Genomic DNA, 21,777 nt, shown 5'->3' with positions numbered 1-21,777 from the left:
ATATACCAAATATCTAAGCGACATCTTGCGAAACAATCAAACAGCAGAGGAAAAAAATTAGGCAAAAGAAAAAAAAATAATTAAAAACCAATTGTTCAGAGAACAATTGAAGGTCTTTCCACCCCTAACGATATATTTGGATATGAAAATATTAAAATTCGGTTTAGAATGGCAGTTATACTGTCAAAGGATAGCTCATTGTTTGCTGATTCCAAAAATATATGGTTTCTATACAATTTTATTTGAAATAAGGGAGATAAATTGCTACTTCCGGTCTGAAAAATGGCATTTCCGATATTATTTAATAGTTAATTTGACACTGCTTTCAAAAATATATTATTCTATACACTCTTACATGACATAAGTACAAAAAAAGCCTCTTCCGGTTAACACAAGGTCACTTCCGGTTTGATTTTTCAAGGTTATATGGCTTGTAACCTAATGCTCAAAGTCCTATGGCTTATGATGTATAAACATGAATTTAAAGCAAAGGTCAAAATCTAGGATGTCAAATTTACCTATGGCCTTGACCTCAATTTCAAGGTCATAAACCAAGGACATCAAATCAGAAGATCCTAGGTCTTTATTATATATGGTTAATGAGTTATATTACTATACGCATAATTCTATATATAAGAGGGGCTAAAACTCCCATATAATGTCTACGCACCCTTTCAACCAAAATTTATGTGTTACGACATGTCGCTACTAACAATTTAGTTAAAATTATTTGTCGATATCTTATACGCTTTTTGAAAAGTAGTGAAAATAAGCCAAAATCAAAAATTTAGAATATGACCTTGACCTTTGACCTTGACCTTATTTTCTTTTCTTTTTTTTGGACCAAGGACCTCAAATCAAGGTCATAAAGTAAACACCTCAAATCAAAAGACCCTAGGTCTGTAAAATATATGGTTAATGAGTTATATCACCATACAACTAGTTTAAAATATGAGAGGGGAGAAAATCACATTTAATGTCAACGTACCCGTTCAACCAAAATTTTTGTGTTATGACATGTAGCATATAACAATTTAGTAAATATAAATGGTCGATATCTTATACGGCTATTGATAAAAAGTAATAACAAACCAAAGTCAAAAATTTTGAACATGTCCTTGACCTTTGACCTTGACCTCATTTTTCTTTAGTGGACCAAGGACCTCACATCAAAACACCTTATAAACACGCTTAAAGTTTACCAGTTACAAACACATAACACTTATTTCAAAATCATAAGGGGGGAATAACTCGCATATGAAGTCATCTTGCGCTTCGATCAAAATTAAACGTAACATTTTGAAGATATAACGAGCAATTTGGAAAACTAGATTTGTCGCTTTCTCTTACAATTGCGAACAAGAAAAACAGTGTTTGGGGAGATAACTCTTACAAAGAAAAGTGTTTCGTTAAACAGGGTCAGTTTCAAAAGCGTATTCGATATCATATACCAAACATCTTTTGAAACAAAATATAGAGCAAGAAAAAAATTAGGCGGAAGAATAAAAAAAATAATAATCAGAACAAAAACAAAAGGTCTTGCCACGGTTACGTAGAAAGACCTAATAATAATCAGAACAAAATCAATAGATCATTCCACGGAAAAGTGGAAAGACCTAATAAGCATACACTGGAACCAGTAAATATAAATTTTAGAATTATTAGTTGCATGTAACTGTGTGCCATAGTAAACCATGATGCATGACATCAACTACATATTATACATTTGTTAATGTTCATAAAATTATAAACTTTGTTTGGAAATCTATATAAATGTATATGATTTTATGCCTATATTTCTTATCATTTATAGATTAAAACAACACTATGTGTTTAGATATTATGAACTCCAAAAAACTGGTACTTCTGACATTTTTTTATTTTTTTTTTTCTAAATTTAGCTCTCAGTCATGTACCTTTAAACATGTTTAACAGATGATTAAAAGCTGTGTCAATGTGGTCTTTTAACTATCTTTCTCTGTCCTGATTTAAAATAATTTAAACTTTTGTAATGCAACATATTATTTGCACCAGTGTTTTGAGGCTCAATTTCACATAAAATAGAAAATATTGATCAATATACAGATCATACAAACAGTGAAAGTGGTACTAAAACTCTTAACTAGAGAAGTACGTGCATGTACATGTAGGAAACTACTAGTATATGTACTAGTAAGTTGTCTCGCAACTCTATGATGGACACTTACTACATACAGTTTACTCTTCATAAGCTAGATTTTTGAATCCGCAATTTTCCTCCGTCTTTTTCTCTGGAAAGTATAAAAAAGTAAATTAATTTTACATTCAAATACCAGATCAGCACAGGTGCTCATATAATCAACTCAATGTGTCCGTCTAATGTCGTGTTAACCGTGAGCTAAAACACTGCAAATTGAACAAAGGAACTATTGAAGTGGGCGGTACAGCCAGCTATAAAACAAGGGTTAACCCACTAATATTTTCTGAAGAAAATACCAGGGGCCTCGGTGGCCAAGTGGTCTAAGTAGTCGAACAAGCCAGTCAACACTGAGGTTGTGAGGTTGCGACTCAAATCTTAATTGACTAGGATTGTCAGTTTTCCTACCGAAAGTCGGTGTTTCTCTCCGGGCACTCCAGCTTCCTCCATAAAAAAAAACTGACCGCGGCACGAAATAGCAAAAAAAGTGCTGAAAGTGGCGTGAAACGCCAATCAATAAATTAATCAGAATATGTCTGTACAAAGTCAGGAATGTGACAGCTGTTTTTCACTCGTTGGTTGGTTACGTTTGATTTTGTCAGTTTTTATGGACTTCCCCTTTATTGAATTAGTCTTGGAGTTCGGTATTTTTTTTAATCTTTTTTTTCAGACAAGTTGTTCATATACAGGATAACATCACGTGTTTAAGGCTAAATGTTTCAGATTACGAACTTTCGACAAAGTTTAATTATTGTATATCAACAAGGAATTGTATATTTAAATTTGAATATAAAATTCCGTGATATCAAGTACACGAACATTGTTTTTATCTTCTTCGTATAATTAGTAGTAAATCAATGAGTATAATTGCTTTCGCCTTGTACATTTAGTTATAAACAAAAAATTAGAAAATTATACCTTTTATTGTTAATTGACAAACAAAAGAAATTTTAATGTATTTAAATAATTTTTAACCACTTGGTAGTGATTCCTGTCTTTAAAACCAATTATTGTGACCAAATGAAATTTCACGTTCTGGCATATTGAACATCAGGAATTTTTTAACAGGTGAACTGTTAAAGGCGAAGCCATGATAACCTCATCTGATCGATGCTTCAGTGGTGTTTTCAACCGATGCCAACATTTGAAAAAATTATATTAAACCTATGCCAATTATCTGTTAGTCAATTATACTTAGTCATGTTCATAAAACATGATGACCAAATATTGTCTGACCAAGAAAGAACATATCCACACCTTCGAGTGACACTACAAATTTATCCTTTCCCATTGTTATTAATCTTACAATCCTTAAAACTTTAAAAACTTTACAGTGTTAATATAGTGATACACACAATACATATTATATATTAAATAATATGTATATAAGCAGATATACGAAAGTTATACGAAAGCAAGTCAGACCACCCATTCAAAATCCCTATCTATTCAACTTGGCCTTTTTTTTCAATTTCCAAAGCTTTCTAAATATTTTACCGTAAGGTTAACTTGAAAGAAACCAGGTATATCCTGAATGGTACATCATGTATTACCTTTCTGCATGCCAATTTTCAATTTGAAATGAAACACGAAAGTTCGGAAGGCAACTACTACTAAAAATAACCCTGGTTTTCTGGAATTCTTAAATAAGTATACTATGGATAGATATAGGAAGATGTGGTATGAGTGCCAATGAGACAACTCTCCATCCAAGTAACAACTTATAAAAGTAAACCATTATAGGTCAAGGTACGGCCTTCAACACGGAGCATTGGCTCACACCGAACAGCAAGCTATAAAGGGCCCCAAAAATTAGTAGTGTAAAACCATTCAAACGGAAAAACCAACGGTCTAATCTATATAAAAACGAGAAACGAGAAACACGTATGAACTACATAAACAGACGACAACTACTGTACATCAGATTCCTGACTTAGGACAGGTGCAAACATTTGCAGCGGGATTAAACGTTTTAATGGTATCAAACCTTCTCCCTTTTTCTGAAACAATAGTATAACATCACAACATAGAAAGACACACTATAAAATATCAATTGGAAGGCTTAACTCAATCAAAAAACGTATATTAACACACAATGAACGAATAAATTTGATCTGTGATACCTGAATGCAAATACATAGTTAATAAAAATTATAAGGGATAAATAATTAAGGTCAAAAGTAAATAAACAGGTTGAAACAAAGTTAAAGTATGATACCACTGTGAAATGTTAAACAATATTTAGAAAAATCATCACTTTTGAAAAAACCTGCGTCATATTATACACAGGTAAATGAAATTAATTTTGTATGGAGCCCATTAATCCTAAATTTTTAATGAAAAACTATCGGATAAGTAAATTTGAGCTCAAATGGTCTCAATATATTTTTCTTTCACCAAAAGTTTCATGTCTGTAAATTTGTTGGTTAGTTTATCTAATCAATGACACCAAAAGCACTATTTATTTGTCAGTGAAGAGCTACATTTAAATTGGAGTTGGTGAATTGGTGATCTGACACCTAAAGAGGAAAATTAGTGTACTATTAATCATGTGATTAGTCAAGTTTCTTAACGGTATTTATATATATCGTTTCTTTTTGAGTTTCTTCATGTTATATCCAGAGCTCGTTCTTTATTACGTTTTTATGATATTTGTACATGTATTTTCTTATGTATGAACTATACGCTGTTTGGTGATTGTACTGATGCACATAATACAGGGTTTATCACGTTTCCCTTTTATCAGATTTTTTCATTTATCATATCTCAAAGTATACTACCCAAAGTATGACTCTAGAGACGGTCTTTCGAGCATAGGGTTTTGGATACAGGGTTTCGACATTTTGTAGGTTTTTCCTGGCCGTTGGGATTGTCAATGAAGGAAAAATTTTGGTATTTTATTATAATAACATTTACGGTATCAATTTTTCTGCACCAGATGCGCATTTCGACAATAAATGTATAACTTACACTACAGTTACTTGGTTTAGATGTTTATATCACACATACTATCTTGTTTTTGTTTCCTTATTCGTGATAAATACGGTGTCCCCTGGTTTAGGTTGGGCAATCGGCAAATTTATATTTGTTTATTATATTATTCATTTTATTGAGATGTATATATGGGATAAATGGCAATGAGGTTATATTATGCCACAGAGGGTGGCTTCCCGGGCGCATTACATTTGCGCCAATTTTTACAAAATTCAATCTTTCATTTGCGCCACAAGGTTATATTTAAATTGCGCCAAAAAATAAAAACTACATTTGCGCCATTTTACAGGTAACATATAACGGAACAGTTTAAAATATTCATTGCTACATCGTGAATGACATTTTTTTAGAGTATATTCACCCTGGGTAACTAAGTAAGTTCATACTCATTTCTAATATAAAACTGAGAGTCACTTAGGTTTTAAACTACATAGTGTTCACATGTATGAGGTGTCAAGATGGACATTGTCAGTTCTGAGACAAACAGGCCGTTAGTTTTCTCAATTGGATTGTTTCACATTTTTCATGTCGGGGTTGTTTATAGCCGACTATACGGTATGGGGTTTTCTCATTTTTGAAGACCGTACAGTTGCCTATAATTGCTTTCATCTACTTCATTTGAACTTTGGTGGATAGCTGTTTCATTTGCAATCATACCACATCTTCTTATCTTTATATGGAGGAAACAAGTCTGTATTTTTTTTTATAACCACACATATAGGTTATCCAGTGTACATGAGTACATCCGAGTCGTTGCTTAAAAGTCTTGTGTCAAAACAAACGTTTGGTTTTATTCCAGTGTATAGTGCTTTCTTTTAGGTTTCATGATCTCGTTGATTTATAACAGAACTGTGTTTTAACATTATTATGAAAAGTCTCTTATTAAGAACTATCAGTGTATAGTGCTTTCATTATGGTTACGATGACTGATATCGGAGGAATATGTTTTATTATGCAATCAAAAACTGCGTTTTATAGTTATTATTAAAAGTCTCTTTTGAATAAAACTATTTTTTTTATACTATTTACCTGTATTTAACAAATGAAATGTTCTATGGCGCAAATGAAAGATTATTTTGGTGCAAATGAAATGCCAATTGGCGCAAAAGCAAAGCACCGGTCTTCCCAATTGTACCACTTTTGAAATTACAGGTAAAAAAGAAATGAAATTTTGTGGGACAATCTGGAAGATGATTGTGGGACAATCCCATAGTACATGAATTACCCCGGAGAGCCAACATGCATATTGATTAGTCTTGTAAATTTACACAAGTTGTTAAAGGGAAATTAGCTGTCAAAATCATGTTCACCGATTTGACTCAAATTCTCACAATTGACTTATAACATACTAAAACGTATATCCAAATCATAAAAAGTCTAAAATAAATAAAACAATTCATGACGCATGAACACGATAATATGTTTCCGCATTTCGTGTGTATTTTAGTCTAGACGTCATCTAATTAAACCATCGAGGTGACATCCGAAGACTGCCGACGGTCATACATAGATATAAGAAGATGTGGTATGAGTGCCAATGAGACAACTCTCCATCCAAGTCACAATTTATAAAAGTAAACCATTATAGGTCAAAGTACGGTCTTCAACACGGAGCCTTGGCTCACACCGCACAGCAAGCTATAAAGGGCCCCAAAAATAACTAGTGTAAAACCATTCAAACGGGAAAACCAACGGTCTAATCTATATAAAAAACGAGAAACGAGAAACACGTATGAACCACATCAACAAACAACAACTACTGAACATCAGATTCCTGATCCAACCCGTTATAAACATAAGCATAGATATAAATAGATAGCGACCTCGTGCAATTGGATTTTTCCAGGTCTGTTTGATTTCATATTATAGGTTAAATAAATATGTTAATCATCGTTTTTACCTGTATAAGAACGAGTTTTTGTGGATCGAATCAGTCAACCAAATGGTTTACCCTTGTTTCACTTCCAATGTTGACATTCTTTTCCTTTTGATAGCTGAACACGTCTAGATCATGCGTAACCCATCTCTAGCTAAGGTGTTAAATTGAAGGTCACATAAATACGAATTCAATGAGGTAGAATTATTCACTTGCAAGTGAATAATCTATCAGTTATGTTTCTTTGCTTATTTTAACAAAATTGAACCAAACTGGCTTCTAAAAGTGAATTATTATTTTACTAGTTCACTTTCATTAATGATTAAACAAAAAAAAAGTCATATTTTTTTTATATTTCGGAGCTAATGCCCTTTTAAGAGTCGGAATAGTCAGCCGACTGAATATCTAAATGTTTTTAAATAACGTATGTTCTGTCATTTTTAGACTGTTTTTTTTCATTAAGTTTATGAAACAAGTAAACATATAGGGGAATTAGTTTAGAGCGATTCATTTTATGGATTCTATAAAGTTTAAAGTCACAATTAACTAGCGGTGTTCCGTGTTCAATTGTTCGCAAAAATCTTATTTGTTCATAAAACTCTTTTATCTAAATCGGTCCTTCCCTTATTTGAACATTAGCACGGTTAAAGGAATCATTCCCAGAGGTATTGTGAGGTGACACGTCCAGGTATTCAAGCGATTTTTTTTGTCTTGAGTCCGCCAGTGATATATAAACTTGTTAAACGCAACACACATTTTAGTGATTTGTTTTACATAACCATGATTAATCTTTATATAATTGCTATGCATGCGTACCATACTTCTTTCTGTTTAGAAAAAAAATCACTTATTGACGTCGAACGAATTCCGATAAATGCTAGATTTGAAACACATGCATGATTTTTGTTAAGGTTTTTTCCTTTGTGAATCATTTCCTTGAATCCATAATCACACTTAAATCAGTTAAAAAATATTGCATTTCCATTTTGCCGAGAAACAGCAATGAAAATCTAAATCATGCCATTAGAATGTTGCGGGCAGGAATATGTCAACTTGCTGTTGCTAGACAATCTCACGTCAGAAACTCCTCTTTCAGTCCTTACTACAACGGGACAGACAGACAGAAAGATTTTTGCATTGAATTTTAAGAAATTTAGTTGATTTGTATATTTTTCCCAATATCTGTTTACGATCATATTTATTATAGATTATAACATGCCCTTTTCCATATTAGCCCTGGTATCATCCCGAGATTCCCATATTATTAAAACATGTCCTTTTCCATATTGGCCCTGGTATCATCCCGAGAATCCCATATCAGCCCGATGCTTTTGCGGTTATTACATATGCAAAACCCAATGTTTTCGTAACAATTCTGTTTACGATCATATTTATTATAGATTATAACATGCCCTTTTCCATATTATCCCTGGTATCATCCCGAGATTCCCATATTATTAAAACATGTCCTTTTCCATATTGGCCCTGGTATCATCCCGAGAATCCCATATCAGCCCGATGCTTTAGCCGAGGGCCGATATGGGTCGAGGGATGATACCAGGGCCAATATGGAAAAGACATGTTATAATCAATTTATCACATATTTCAGTTCTGCAGAAAAGAGAAAAACGTTCAATTATAACTATTAAATTAACCACAACTGGTAAAATCTAAAAAGATTTATCACATTTTTCATTAATTTTTATCTATCATTTACTGCATACAAATTTATTGTAACATTTCCCCTTATTTTTGAACATGGCAATACACAAAAGCGAGAATTTGGCATAACTGGGGCTGAATCGATAATAGTTGGTTGGACATTGTTACTAGTGGCCATTGTAGCAGAATTCTCATTATTTTCAAATAACCAATAACTACTTTTTTGCCCCGGACAGCAATATGAGTAAGACAATTTTGCGGTTATTACATATGCAAAACCCAATGTTTTCGTAACAAATATGTGATTTGCGTAAAGTAATAACATTTCTTTCATCTTGCATGATTTGGCATTCAACAGAAAGATTGTGCAATCTTCATTTTCTATAACTTCGTGCATAGCACATATTGCTTTGTTTGCTTGTGCTTTTAAGACTTTGAAATTCTACCTGTTCTACTGAACAAGACACCTAGATATTTAACTCGTTAACAATTTCTAGTACAATAACGTTATAATCAATCGCAGTCTACCTTAATAGAAAATTACAATTTTACTTTTTTGTACATTCACTTTCAATTTCGACAATTCACAGTATTCAGCTAAAGTATCCGGTTACTTTTATGAGTCAGCTTGCGAATCTAATAACAAAACTGTATCATCTGCATACAATATTACAAAAAGTTTAAGATAATAATCAAGGTCAGTTTCTCATTCATCTGATTAAGTTTGCAAGCCATCTATGTTTTTGTCTCTTAGAAAATCTTCTAAATAATTTATTACTATATATATAATAAAATATTAATTTTCGCGAACCATTTAGGTCACAGAAATTCCAAAAAATGGCATCAGTAAGGAGAGTTGTACAAATGATGTGAATACACAGAACCCGGATCCAAATTATCTTTTACTAAAAGTATTCATCATTTTCTGTTTTGCATGTACTAACAACATTTCATTTTTCTACAATTTCGATTAAAATATTATAAAACCTGCAGTTCAATAGGTCACATGCCCATAATAAACATTCCCCGATTGGTCGAACTACTGTGGCCTCGGTGTAAAGCAACGCAAGCCTCGATGTAAAGATCACGCTTCCAAAAATAGAGGTATGTCCCAACTTAACATTCCCCGATTGGTTGAATTGCTGCTCGATGTAAAGCAACGGAAGCCTTGATGCAATGAAGAAAAGGGGTTAACAGGATAAACGTAATCGTTATAAATTTTAACTTCATGGTTCTTATGCAAGCAAATTTAATAAACAATGATTTTATACAGTTGTGTTATTGTTTTCACCTTACATAGGGCTTTATTTCTGATCTTATTTCTGTGTACACAATTCTGAATCTACATATTTCACCTATATCAATATTAGGTAATCCGTTTGGACGATTCCATATACTATTATGTTTTAGGGTTTTATAGCTTTAGTGTCGAGTTGGTGTATAGTATTGAGGGCTATCTGCGAGAAATAAATCCTTTTTTCTGATAGATTAACTAAATTCAAAACCAATATAAAAATAGTTAACACATATATTTTATTTAACTGAGTAAATTTATCGGAATGTGAATGATACATAAACCTAAAATTCGTTTTGGTCTATCCCAGTGATGACATTTGCGCGGGAATTTAGTCCATTGACATCGTAATATACATGTACTTTGGATTGTAATTATCTTTAGATGTAATGTTACAGGATTTAATGTGAAATTATTTGTCTCTTCTTTTATAGTACACGAGTTTGACGTCAGGTTTGTACACATGAAGTCTCTAGTCTAAAAAAAGCCAGTGACAGAACGATAAACAGATAAGCAACTGTCTAGGGCCAAGTAAGGGAGGTGAAAAAGCCAGTATTACGCAGAACGATAAACAGTTACATAGACGGATCCAGGGGGTGTGGAAAATTTGGTTGATTTTATAGGGAAGCAGGGGCGGATCCAGCCATTTTATAAAAGGGGGGTTCCCAACTCGGGACAAAGGGTTGGGGGGGGGGGGGGGGGGGGGGGGGGTGTTCCAACTATGTGTCCCCATTCAAATGCATTGATCGTCCAAAAAAAAGGGGGGGGTTCCAACCCTCGGAACCGTCCCCCCGGATCCGCCACTGGGGAAGCATGACGGGAGTGGGCAACCCTTAGGTCAGTCAGCGGCCACCCCCCTTTTATGAAAAGTTGTGGATCCGCCACTAAGATTTATATAAGCAGGTTTTCTTTGTGTATATACCTTTAAATATCACCAACTGTGACTGAGTACACAATTTGATTCATTTTAGCTCATTAGCTGGGCTCACTCGCTAAAAAGGTTCATTGCGGGCCTGCTCACTGGCTAACATTTTACGATATTCATGACTCGTGTAGAAAAGCCGATAATCTATACATGTGTGTGAGGAGTAGTTATCAAGCTTGCTTTCGTCTGTAAAAACTGTCTTAGGCCAAGTTAGGGAGGTGAAAAAGCCAGTAATAGAACGATAAACAGATGATCAGGTTTTCTTCATATAGATCCCTTAAAATATCCCCCACTGAGGACACAATTTGATTCATTTTAGCTCATTAGCTGCGCTCACTCGCCATAATAGGTTCATTGCGGCTTACTGGCTAATATGTGTAGAAAAGCTGATAACCTATACATATATGTACATGTATATGGTCAGATCATATGTTTTCGTTCGTCATATGAATTTGTACTATGCATGCCTTTTCAATGGAAATTGTGACGACAGTATGCATTCTTAATAGCACGAAAAACGATGAGAAGAGGATACATATGTCAACCAAAATTTTTCAGCAACGTCAAAATATGTGAGGACACACTATCAAGATCTATTAAGCTTGCGTTCATGTTGCGTTAAAACTGTTTCAGGAAGGTGAAAAATACCAACAATATAACAATAAATAGATAATCGATATTGTAAAATATCAATGTGTTGAAAAGCCAATGGTCTACATATATACTTAAATATGTCAACCATAAAATAAAACTGATTTAATTTACACCACAACTGTTGAAAAAACCTTTATGTTTATATAACTTATCTCATTCTAGTCCATTCAACTGACAGAATCAGTGTACATTTCATGAACTCTTTAATAACAATAATCATCATGGACTATTCTTTATAGCAATATCTGTTAGCCATTTAGGGGTCTTTTGCATTCAAAGTTTAGTTTTAGTGGGTTTATTTTGCGAAAAAGAACTCAATTTCCAGATCAAAGTTAACATTTTCTATATATTTTGTTGTGTCAAAATGACCTAATGAATATAAAGGACAGTACCCATATAGACCCAAAAATGGTATATCACATTCTACACATGACATTTTAGCAGGAAAGACTGCCATTGGAGTATATAACTTTTAACCTGTGTATGTATAATTAAAATATGATAATAAAATTCATATCTTTTTCAGGACTTCTGATCGAACCATGTACATGTAGTATGGCATGTTTGTGAGATATGGTTTTGGTGGATAGGATGTTCATGAAGGACCTGTAGTACAAAGTATATCACTGGATTGAGCTCTTTGTCTAAGTGTATTATTAAAGTGCTTTGCTTTGAGCTCAGTTCATTGTTATGCAATTCATTCTTTGTGAAATAAAGATTTGACAGACAACTCTCATGTACAAGGATTTGTCAGGGTAGTATTAATTCTATGTACAATGTAAGTAATAAGGAGATAAAAGCATTTTATTATGATTTGAACCAAACATTTTTTGTCCTTTAACCAAATTTTAAAAAAAGAACAAATTTACCCGACAATGCTACACTCGCTACTAGCAATATGATGCTAGGTTGTTTTAATACATCTGTACTGCCTACTGATGACTCGGTCCTGAGTGTAAATGGTCATTCAGTATGTTAAAAAAAAAAAAAAAAATTTATAAGGCCGATCTGGCCTAATTGATTTCTAAAACTAAATTTCATTGTACATGTTGAACATTTTTCATTCATTTGTTTATTTCTTAATTTGTGTGAATTAACATTGTTACAGTAAATGTTAATTACTACACTTTCATACCACAACAAATACTGTATTGGTATCACTTATATTTGTATCCATATAACAAAAAAAAATTGAAAAGAGAATAATTTTGCAATACCTTTTTCATATTGAATACTATAACTTTTTTGATATTTAGACATATTATGTAGATTTTCATAATACCCACTTGACATGCTTGAAATTCTATCAGATTACTTTTGGATCAGTTATGAGTCTTTGAAGCATGCTCACAAAGGTTTTTTTGTTGATATCGTTTTCATATTGGTCAAAACTTTTTTTTGCTTCGGCCAGCTTTGGAGGAGATGTTATCAAAGAATTGATAAAAAACAACACAGAAGTTTACTTTCTAGCTCATCTAGCCTCAAGCATCATGTCAGGCATTTTCATTACTAAAAACCAATAAATGTCTTCTAATCTGAGAAACAATTTCGACATTTTAACAAAATATTTTACTAATGATACTGACAATCCACCACAAAGTAATATAAATAGAACCATACAAATAGTGAGCAAATACATATAAAAAAGATGTGGTATGATTGCCAATGAGACAATTCTCCACGACAGACCAAAATGACACAGAAATTAACAACTACGGGTCACCGTACAGCCTTCAACACTGAGCAAAGCCCATAACGCATAGTCATTTATGTTATTTATGTACACAAAATAAACGAAAAACAAATATTATGTAACACATAGACAAACGACAACCACTGAATTACAGCCTCCTGATATCATGTTCTCAGATATCATCTCCCATTTAAAAAAAAATCACATGAAAAAATGAACCTATTATGTGTTGCTCTCCTAGCTACAAAATTTATCCAAAATCAAAGATGTGGAAAATATTCTATCATAATCATTTGGTCATTAATGCAATTAGTGTCTCTTCCATGCCCTCTTGAACATAAAATCTAAATATTAAATAAACAACACTCCTCATGCTGAGGTTGGTTGTCATCGTGCAACACAGTTAATAACACCATATAGGAAAAACATAGAACTTCTTTTGTCATATAAAACACCAGGGGCGTAGCTGCCGTTAGGCACTTTAGGCACGTGCCTACACATAACTTTTTCACAAATATTTTTTTCTAATTAAAATTAAAAAAACAATATACAATGTTATCTGTAGATGCACGTGAACTCGTCAAAACTCTGTATCTAATTATCAAATGTAATTTGTAAACTAGTCTATCACCCTTAGTGAATGGAGTATTGGATATTATTGAATATAGGTATAAGAAGATGTGGTAGGAGTGTCAATGAGTCAACTCTCAATCCAAGTCAAAATTTGTTAAAAGTGAACCATTATTGTCGAAGTATGGCCTTTCCACCATAAGCCTTGGCTCACACCGAACAACAGTATGTCAATATATTCCACCTTATACAGAAACTAAAAACAAGAAATTTGGTTCAGATTATTTCACTTCTATCAACAAATACTTGAATGAACCTCAACATGCTCAAAACCCTAACATTTTATTCTTAGATACACGATTTTTTTTTATTAATTAGTTATTTTTCAACTAGCCTTCCATGTTGTCTTCATCCGACCCTTGCCTAATTTGGGCGTCTGGATGTATAAATATGCAGTCACGTCTGTCAGATGCCTAGTGTAGAGAGAATTCCACGCTCTCTACACGTTAAGAAACTTGCAACAACTCTTTGAGGAATTCGTATAGGTGGTCTACTAGAATTTCTGTTCCTATCCTTTAACCCTCATTTTCCAATGCATGGCATTTCGAAATTTCAAGACCTTCATCCTGGACGACCCTGGCTTTAATTACAGGACTTAGGTACCTGTTGTATTTATTGTAAATTTGTTTTTTTTTCTTTAGCATGTATGAACTATTTGTCACTGGAAGTTTAGCAATCACTCAATCAACTAGCTTTCAGTAACTTCGAGTACTCTCAGATCTACGTGTAATGACTATTATTATTCTAATCCCTAAGCAGGCAGAGATTTTACAGTACACGGTATATATCAGAAAATATAAATCTATTGAATTTTCTAAGATTGTATGAACAGAACAGAACTTCTGCATGAGGCATGATGCCATTGAGTTTGAGTTGGTATGTGTTTATGTGGCTGGGGGATGGTGAAGATTTAAGTATCAAAAGATGAATGGTCGATGCGTAGTCCAAAGGATAGTATGATCATATAGTAGTCTCAGCCTATTTTTTTAATGTAGGATCGTCAATATGTACTATCAATTGATGTATGATATCAATTATCCTCAATCAGAGGGGAATAGATATGAAACTATTTATTATAAACAGGGTTTCGGCTTAATAATAAAGGGCTACGCTGATTCACGCTGGACAATGCATATTCCAAATATTGTTTTTATATTTCCGATTGTGCTACCGGTTAATTCATCAGTCAGACAGTTTATTGTAAAATTGTGTATATTATGCAATTTTTTTCATGTTTATTATATATCATGATACAATTTCCAGTAAATTTTATGTGTTTTTTGTACACAAAATTTTGCAACTAAAATGCTGAAAACCGTTTTCCGTCGGGGGGCTTTGCCCCCCTGAACCCCCTACCAGGGCTCTGCCCTGGACCTGCTGGGTGCCTTAAGCGCCCCCCCCCCAGACCCCTGCCGATTTGTGCCTACAGTTTATTTGATACCTAGCTACGCCCCTGAACACTGTCAAACATCCAAACATACTATCCACATTCATCTGTGTCCACACTTGTATATAACAAAAAAGTATAGGAGATAAATTTTCCCCATGTCTAACACCAACATAACGTGGGAAAAATCTGAAAATTCATTACTTTAAAACATTCTAGATTTTATACTACTTTATTTTTTAATTATAGTATTATACATTTTACCATTCTCCGAGTATCTCATCATTTTTGACCAAAGTCCTGCATGCCAAACAGTGCCAAAGGCCTTTGTTAAATCAATACAGGCAAAGTATAGTTTTTAATTTTTATTTTTCAACAGTTCAAATAATATATGAATTACAAAAATGCTATCAGTAGTAGAACATCTTTTATTCAATTCTAATTGGTTTTCTTTCAACAATAGAAACTTCTCTGAAAATGCACTTACTCAAAGATTGAGCACAGTAGTAAAAAGTTTAAAATAGTATTAAAATGTATAATATTTCCAACAAGCTACGATTCTGGCACACTTCCTGAAATACATACAATATTAAAAAGTTTCAAAAGATGAAATGAAAAAGCACTGAGATAGTTTTGTTCTGACAAAAAGGATAAATTGTTTAAAAGTGAGTTTTAAGCTTCTATCTATAAAGTTTAATAAAGGAAAAGTTAAGACTATATCCCATCTACTTGATAACTAATGGACAGGCATTTTGATGGCCATTTTATATTTAATTTCTAAATGTGCCGTTTTTTCTGTCAGGTTCCTATTTTGTCGGACATTTTTCCTGTCAGTCCTGATAGGGTTCTAATTGGCCCTCAATGATCCCAGGCTAGCTCCCTTATTTTTGATTGGATTTCAGGAATCTCCAAATAGTATAAATGAGGCTCTGCTCATTGAATGACGGATAACTTGTCGGCTCAAGTCAAACTGCTGACTAGTAAACTTAACCACATTGGCCGTATTGTATTATAGTATTTTCATTTCCAGACCAATTCAAGAAGAGAATAGCCAAGCAGGCTAATATAATTAAATTTATGATAAGATGAAGTATTTTAAGGAAAAGTAAATGAAGTGGCAGTTATTCCCCACCACACTGAGTGACATAAAATGTCCCGAATATGATGTTTACAACGACGTCTGCATTTTGGTTTATTTATTTATCTTACCTTCTATACATTTCTAGGAATATGATTGGTTAAAAACAACCGTGTGGCGACCGTGTATATTTCTTATTAGGTTAGTAGGTGGGGCTTAATTCAATATACAGTTAGTAGTGGTGTTACGTCCCTTTATAAAAACAACACGGTGTTGATGAAAAATCTGAAAGGTTTCCACAGACGTAGAAATTGATGATGAACGATTGAAATAAATTCATAAAATACATTTAAAGCTAACAAGTTGTATAGACAAATGGAAGTTTGTTCTTAATACTAAGTATTGAAGACTTAATCACTTTGATAGGCCACTAGTCTAAATACCACATGTTAAGATAGTCGGTAAGATAAATTGGTTACACAGTGTGCTAGTGACATAATACGATATATATATACGATATACATGGGGTCAGTAAATTCCATATATTAGGTCACTAGCATACTATTTAACTAATAATATGTAAATAATTATTATATACGTTAGAACTTGTATTTTACAACTCAACTATCATGGATTACAATGAGTGCATTTCCTGGCATCCATTCGTCTTCGGAGTTAGAAAACCCAAAATGCAGCATATCCCTGACGCGAGTACAATGGGCCCTAAGATTGTCAACAGACAATCCCACAATTACTCGGCCTGTGACGGCGGTTTGTTACAATATCAACAATCACTTTTTCTTAAAACAATAGATTTTAACATTAATCCTAAGGTCTGATATAATAATAGGATCAAATATCATTTTTTTTGTTTCTCCCTTCCATAAATGTACCGTCATATAACGTTTCTAATATTCCAACGCAACTTTAATTGTTTTTATAATTCTTTTCTCTTGTATTTCACTTATTATGATTAGACAAACAACAATTCTCATAATTTTTGTTTCTTTTGCTCTTTTTAAAGGAAATTGCCTCAGGGGATTGTATACTTTGTATATGTTAAAATACATTAGTAATCACTTCATGATTAAGTACGAGCCTAAGCGAGTACTCATCGTGAGGAGAAGGATTCTCATTCTCTTACAAATTCAGAATATTGTAAAGTATTCAAGTCAGTGAAATGTTTATAATTTTGCATGATATTTCATTTATGGATTAGTTTTAGTGATGCAAGGACTTCTTATATTTTGGAAATTATAATGAATTGTGTTTTAAACAATTATAGATGAAACTACAGTACGATGAAATGGTAGGAATTGTACAAGTTTCCTAAATATGAGTGTACAAATCTAAATCATGTAATACTTTAGTGAGCAATTATCTATTTGTTTATTTACAGTTCAAATCGATATATTCAACATTTGAGTTACAACTAAAGTCTTTTTCACCGCCTCTATTGTAGTCCAGCTCTTTACATCAAATACTACGTCACTATGTGAGGTAATTAACTAAAACTGAATTTTCAAACAAAATGCCTTTTTTTTTTCGAGAGTTAAATAAAATTTCTACATTTTTCTTAATTTTATCGGAATATTGAAAATTACAGTTCTAACCAACAGCGGATCCAGAAATCTGAGTTTTGTTAAAAAAATGGATAGATAAATAATCAGAGAAGTCTTTATTCGTTTATATAAACACTGAAAAGCACTACATGCATGTCAAAAAATAGTCTTGAATAAAACAAAGTGTGTTTATCTCGAAAAGCAGAGGTGGGTCCAGGTGAGGGCGTAATGGGCGTACACCTCCCCCCTTTTCAAAAAAAATAAAATAAATAAAAACTATCGTAATCTGCTAATATTGTATTGAATATGGCAATTTCATGTTTTTCAGCAAAAAAAAGTCCAAAAAAAGATTTGATTCTACGCCCCCTCTTTCAAATATCCTAGAAACGCCCCTGAAAAGGAACATTCTTAATATTTAAAACACAGTACATGTATGTTGTTAATAGAAAGTCAGGCCGTTCTTGGTTCTTGTACCCAAGCAATTTAAGATAACGTTGGCATAAAAGATGTATGAATACGCAGAATTGGTGTAGAGAGTGGCTTGCTCACTGCACGTTCAGAACCCCTAGCATCAATTACACAGGTGTCATTCGGTATATCGAGAAAAATGATCGTGAAAGAATAACTTACGGTGGTCAAGCATTGCGATCGGATCGTGAAAGATCTGGTATCAGAACGTTAATGCAATTAAGTTAAATTCTACTTCAAAATCTGTGAAAAATTTATTGTATTTTCAAAGGTGAAACAAATCAGAAAAAAAAAGTTATGTCTGTCAAAATGATTCAATTTCCTTAATAATACTGTTGGCTTAGTTAATAAAAAAAAGTGCAGTACTTTTTAAGAAAACACATTAGGCGACACACAATCCTATAAGAATCATTACGAAAAAAATCACGTTTTGTATCTATAATGGTCACATTCTAATAAATCATGACATATTTGAAACTTAATCTTTATTGTGTTAGATAGTCCAGTAAAGTAAAAGCATGTTATTACCTAAAAAAGTTCGTATTATGTTTGAAAAAAGTATAATTTTATTGATTTTAATTAAATTGATCGTAAAAGATCATTCAACGCATTATTTTGATCGTGAAAGACAAGGCGTTACCAGACTTAATGATTAGAAAACAACATTTCTTTTACCAATTGAGATACTTGTAATCGGTTAAAACGTGTAATTACTTATTAAGAACGTGAATTCATGCTTTCATTTTTCTTTTAGTAATATATATATATATATATATACCCATATTTAGACATGTTTTGATTAAAGAGGCAATGCTACATGTAACTTGGCATCCAAGATATGAAGACCTCTAGGAGCGTTAATTGTCTAAATGTAAACATTTTTGTGTATAAAATGCCTAATGCATCCACGAATGAGTGAAGCGAGAGGGGGTCTCGTGGTCTTTACTGGAAATATCTTAATGTGTACGTTTTTGCTTTCGTAAGTGTTAGATCAAAGAAGCTTTATCATTTAATTTTACATATGTATTGAAGATATCCTTTTCATTAACAATACAAACTTTTCTGATTGGGTCCCATTAATAGTCATGAACTAGAGATTATAGAAAAAACATATACAGCTTCCTTGGCCTCATTTTGAGATATATACCCCGAGTTTGACTACAGCGGTCATCTCAATACCAGAGTCTTTGACAAACGAGATAATTTTAATTCTGCTACTCTGAGCTTGTAAGACGTTATCAGTGCCTGAGCAAAACATAAAGGAGTCAGGGTTTTAAGAAAGAACGTCTCGTCCTTTTTCTCAAAACGTTAATTCGAAAGTACCAAGACCTAATAGATAAATATTCAGTGTCTAATTAACAAATAATACGTGATGGTCTTGAGTTATAGATTGTAAGTATAAATAATAAGAGTGTTACCAAAGATTCTAGCAAGAAGTCTAATTCTAGGCACATCACGATTTTCTCGCATAGGGTTTAGCGAATAAACATGTGTAAAGATATGTGTAAAACAGATGAAATCATACTATATTCATAATACAAAAATGAACAAATTGAATGTAATGTTTTTCGTTTCAAATATGTGAAATAGCTAATAATCATCCAAAAATAAACGGGAAACCCCGCTTTTATTACAAAAATATCCACTATAACATACAAAATAAGAAAAACGGAAAAACTAAAGAATAGGGACAACAAAGAGAATACAGGAATTTGAACATAAACCGACAAGTCTCTACCTTTAACTTGACTCTTTAACTCATTGATCTTAACCATATTAACCTCGCGGCTACCAACTTATACTTTTCCATTTATAGATATATATATATATATAAAGGTACAAGCCCTGTGTGTCCGTTGTACCGATGTGTATCACATGTTCATTTATATATATATAATAGACTTCGAAATTGTATCCCATTGGTAGCCGAGAGGTTTCGGCGGTGTGTTGATGTCAGTCAAACATAACAGATTCCCAGTGAAGGCATATAAGGATTACAAAAATTAAAGGTAAATTTTTAAATTAATTCCATTAGTGAACATAAATCAGTAAATTAGCCAATTCTGCTCTTTGGTCGGGTTGTTGTCTCTTTGACACATTCCCCATTTCCATTCTCAATTTTATTAATGGAATTAGGCACACAAACGAAACAATTGAATATAATTTGATGAGTCCATTTCATTGACAGATTTAGGAAGCGTTGATTCTGTAATAGTTATCCCATGAGGACGCGGTGTGTCAGTGTAAGATCACCCCGATGGACGGAGGCCAGAGGGTTATCTTATACTGACACACCAAGTCCGAGTGGGATAAGTAATAGTTATACACTGAGGGATAGGTGTGTCTGGATAAGAAACCCCGACGGCCGTAGGACGGAGGGGTTTCTTATCCAGACACGCCGTATCCCGAAGTGTATTGTAACGTGTAACGGGCGATCAATGGATCCGTATCTGAATAAATCAGGATTTCAAGTGTTAAACACAAATTTGCACCACAGCCAGTTGTCCTATTCAAAACAATTAACACATCCTTAAATGGATTCACAACGCAAAATATACACACAGCACAATGTACATAAATCAAAATGCAAGGTGAAGTACCTCATTCACAATGCATAAACACAATGTTTCATAACTGAATAAATATACACAATGTCACTATGCAATCACTATGCAACATGTATAAGACCGATTTATTCACAATGTCACTAACAGATCACTATGCAACATGCAAAACAGGCCCTTTATTACACAATGTCACCAACAGATTACTATGCAACATGCATCAGGTAAGTATTACACAAAACATATGAACACAAAACAAACATATATATATATATATATATAATTTCTATTTACAACGTCCACCAATATGTAGTATCACCTTGTGAGTATGCAACTAACCACAACAACACAATGACACATTTACACTTGCACAAATCCTTCCATGCACAAGGAATATATATATAAACACAGCTGAACTCGCGCACTAACTATCCCTATGAGTTCCCGCACAATGAATATTATCCAAACTGGTAAGGTTAAACGAAGTGCACTTTCACTTATACACTTCCACAATATAACAACTTGCAACACCAGCAAGTATACACCATGTATTCTCACTAATATACATCTATGAAGTATTCACACTTCCACAATAGTACAACTTGCATTCTCACTAATACAATAACTTATTATATAAGTTTCACTTTATATCACAATCACTATTGCAATATCCACATATAAATCCGAACACTATTTATATATCCTTTGGAATCACTAAATTCACTCTACTTACCAGTTGGAATATAATCCGTGATGTTATCACTTCAACGGTCCACATAAAACTGACAGAGTTTCTCTGTCTTGGGCTGGTTTA

The 21,777-nt window shown here is 33.0% G+C and overlaps 1 long non-coding RNA gene across 1 annotated transcript in view; it reads right to left on the bottom strand.

Annotated features, from left to right (window-relative positions):
• Positions 1-1,879: 1,879 nt before the first annotated feature.
• The window catches only part of LOC127729419 (uncharacterized), a 59,489-nt gene continuing 39,591 nt past the window's right edge, over positions 1,880-21,777 (bottom strand). Inside the window, exon 3 of the long non-coding RNA XR_007994613.1 lies at positions 1,880-2,270. This is a non-coding gene — a long non-coding RNA (uncharacterized LOC127729419). The remainder of the gene's footprint in view (positions 2,271-21,777) is intronic.

Source organism: Mytilus californianus, unplaced genomic scaffold, assembly GCF_021869535.1.
Source record: "Mytilus californianus isolate M0D057914Y unplaced genomic scaffold, xbMytCali1.0.p SCAF_2, whole genome shotgun sequence".
NCBI classification, from domain to species: domain Eukaryota; kingdom Metazoa; phylum Mollusca; class Bivalvia; order Mytilida; family Mytilidae; genus Mytilus; species Mytilus californianus.
Note: the sequence above shows the minus strand (reverse complement) of the source record. Positions and strands in the feature narration are given on the sequence as shown.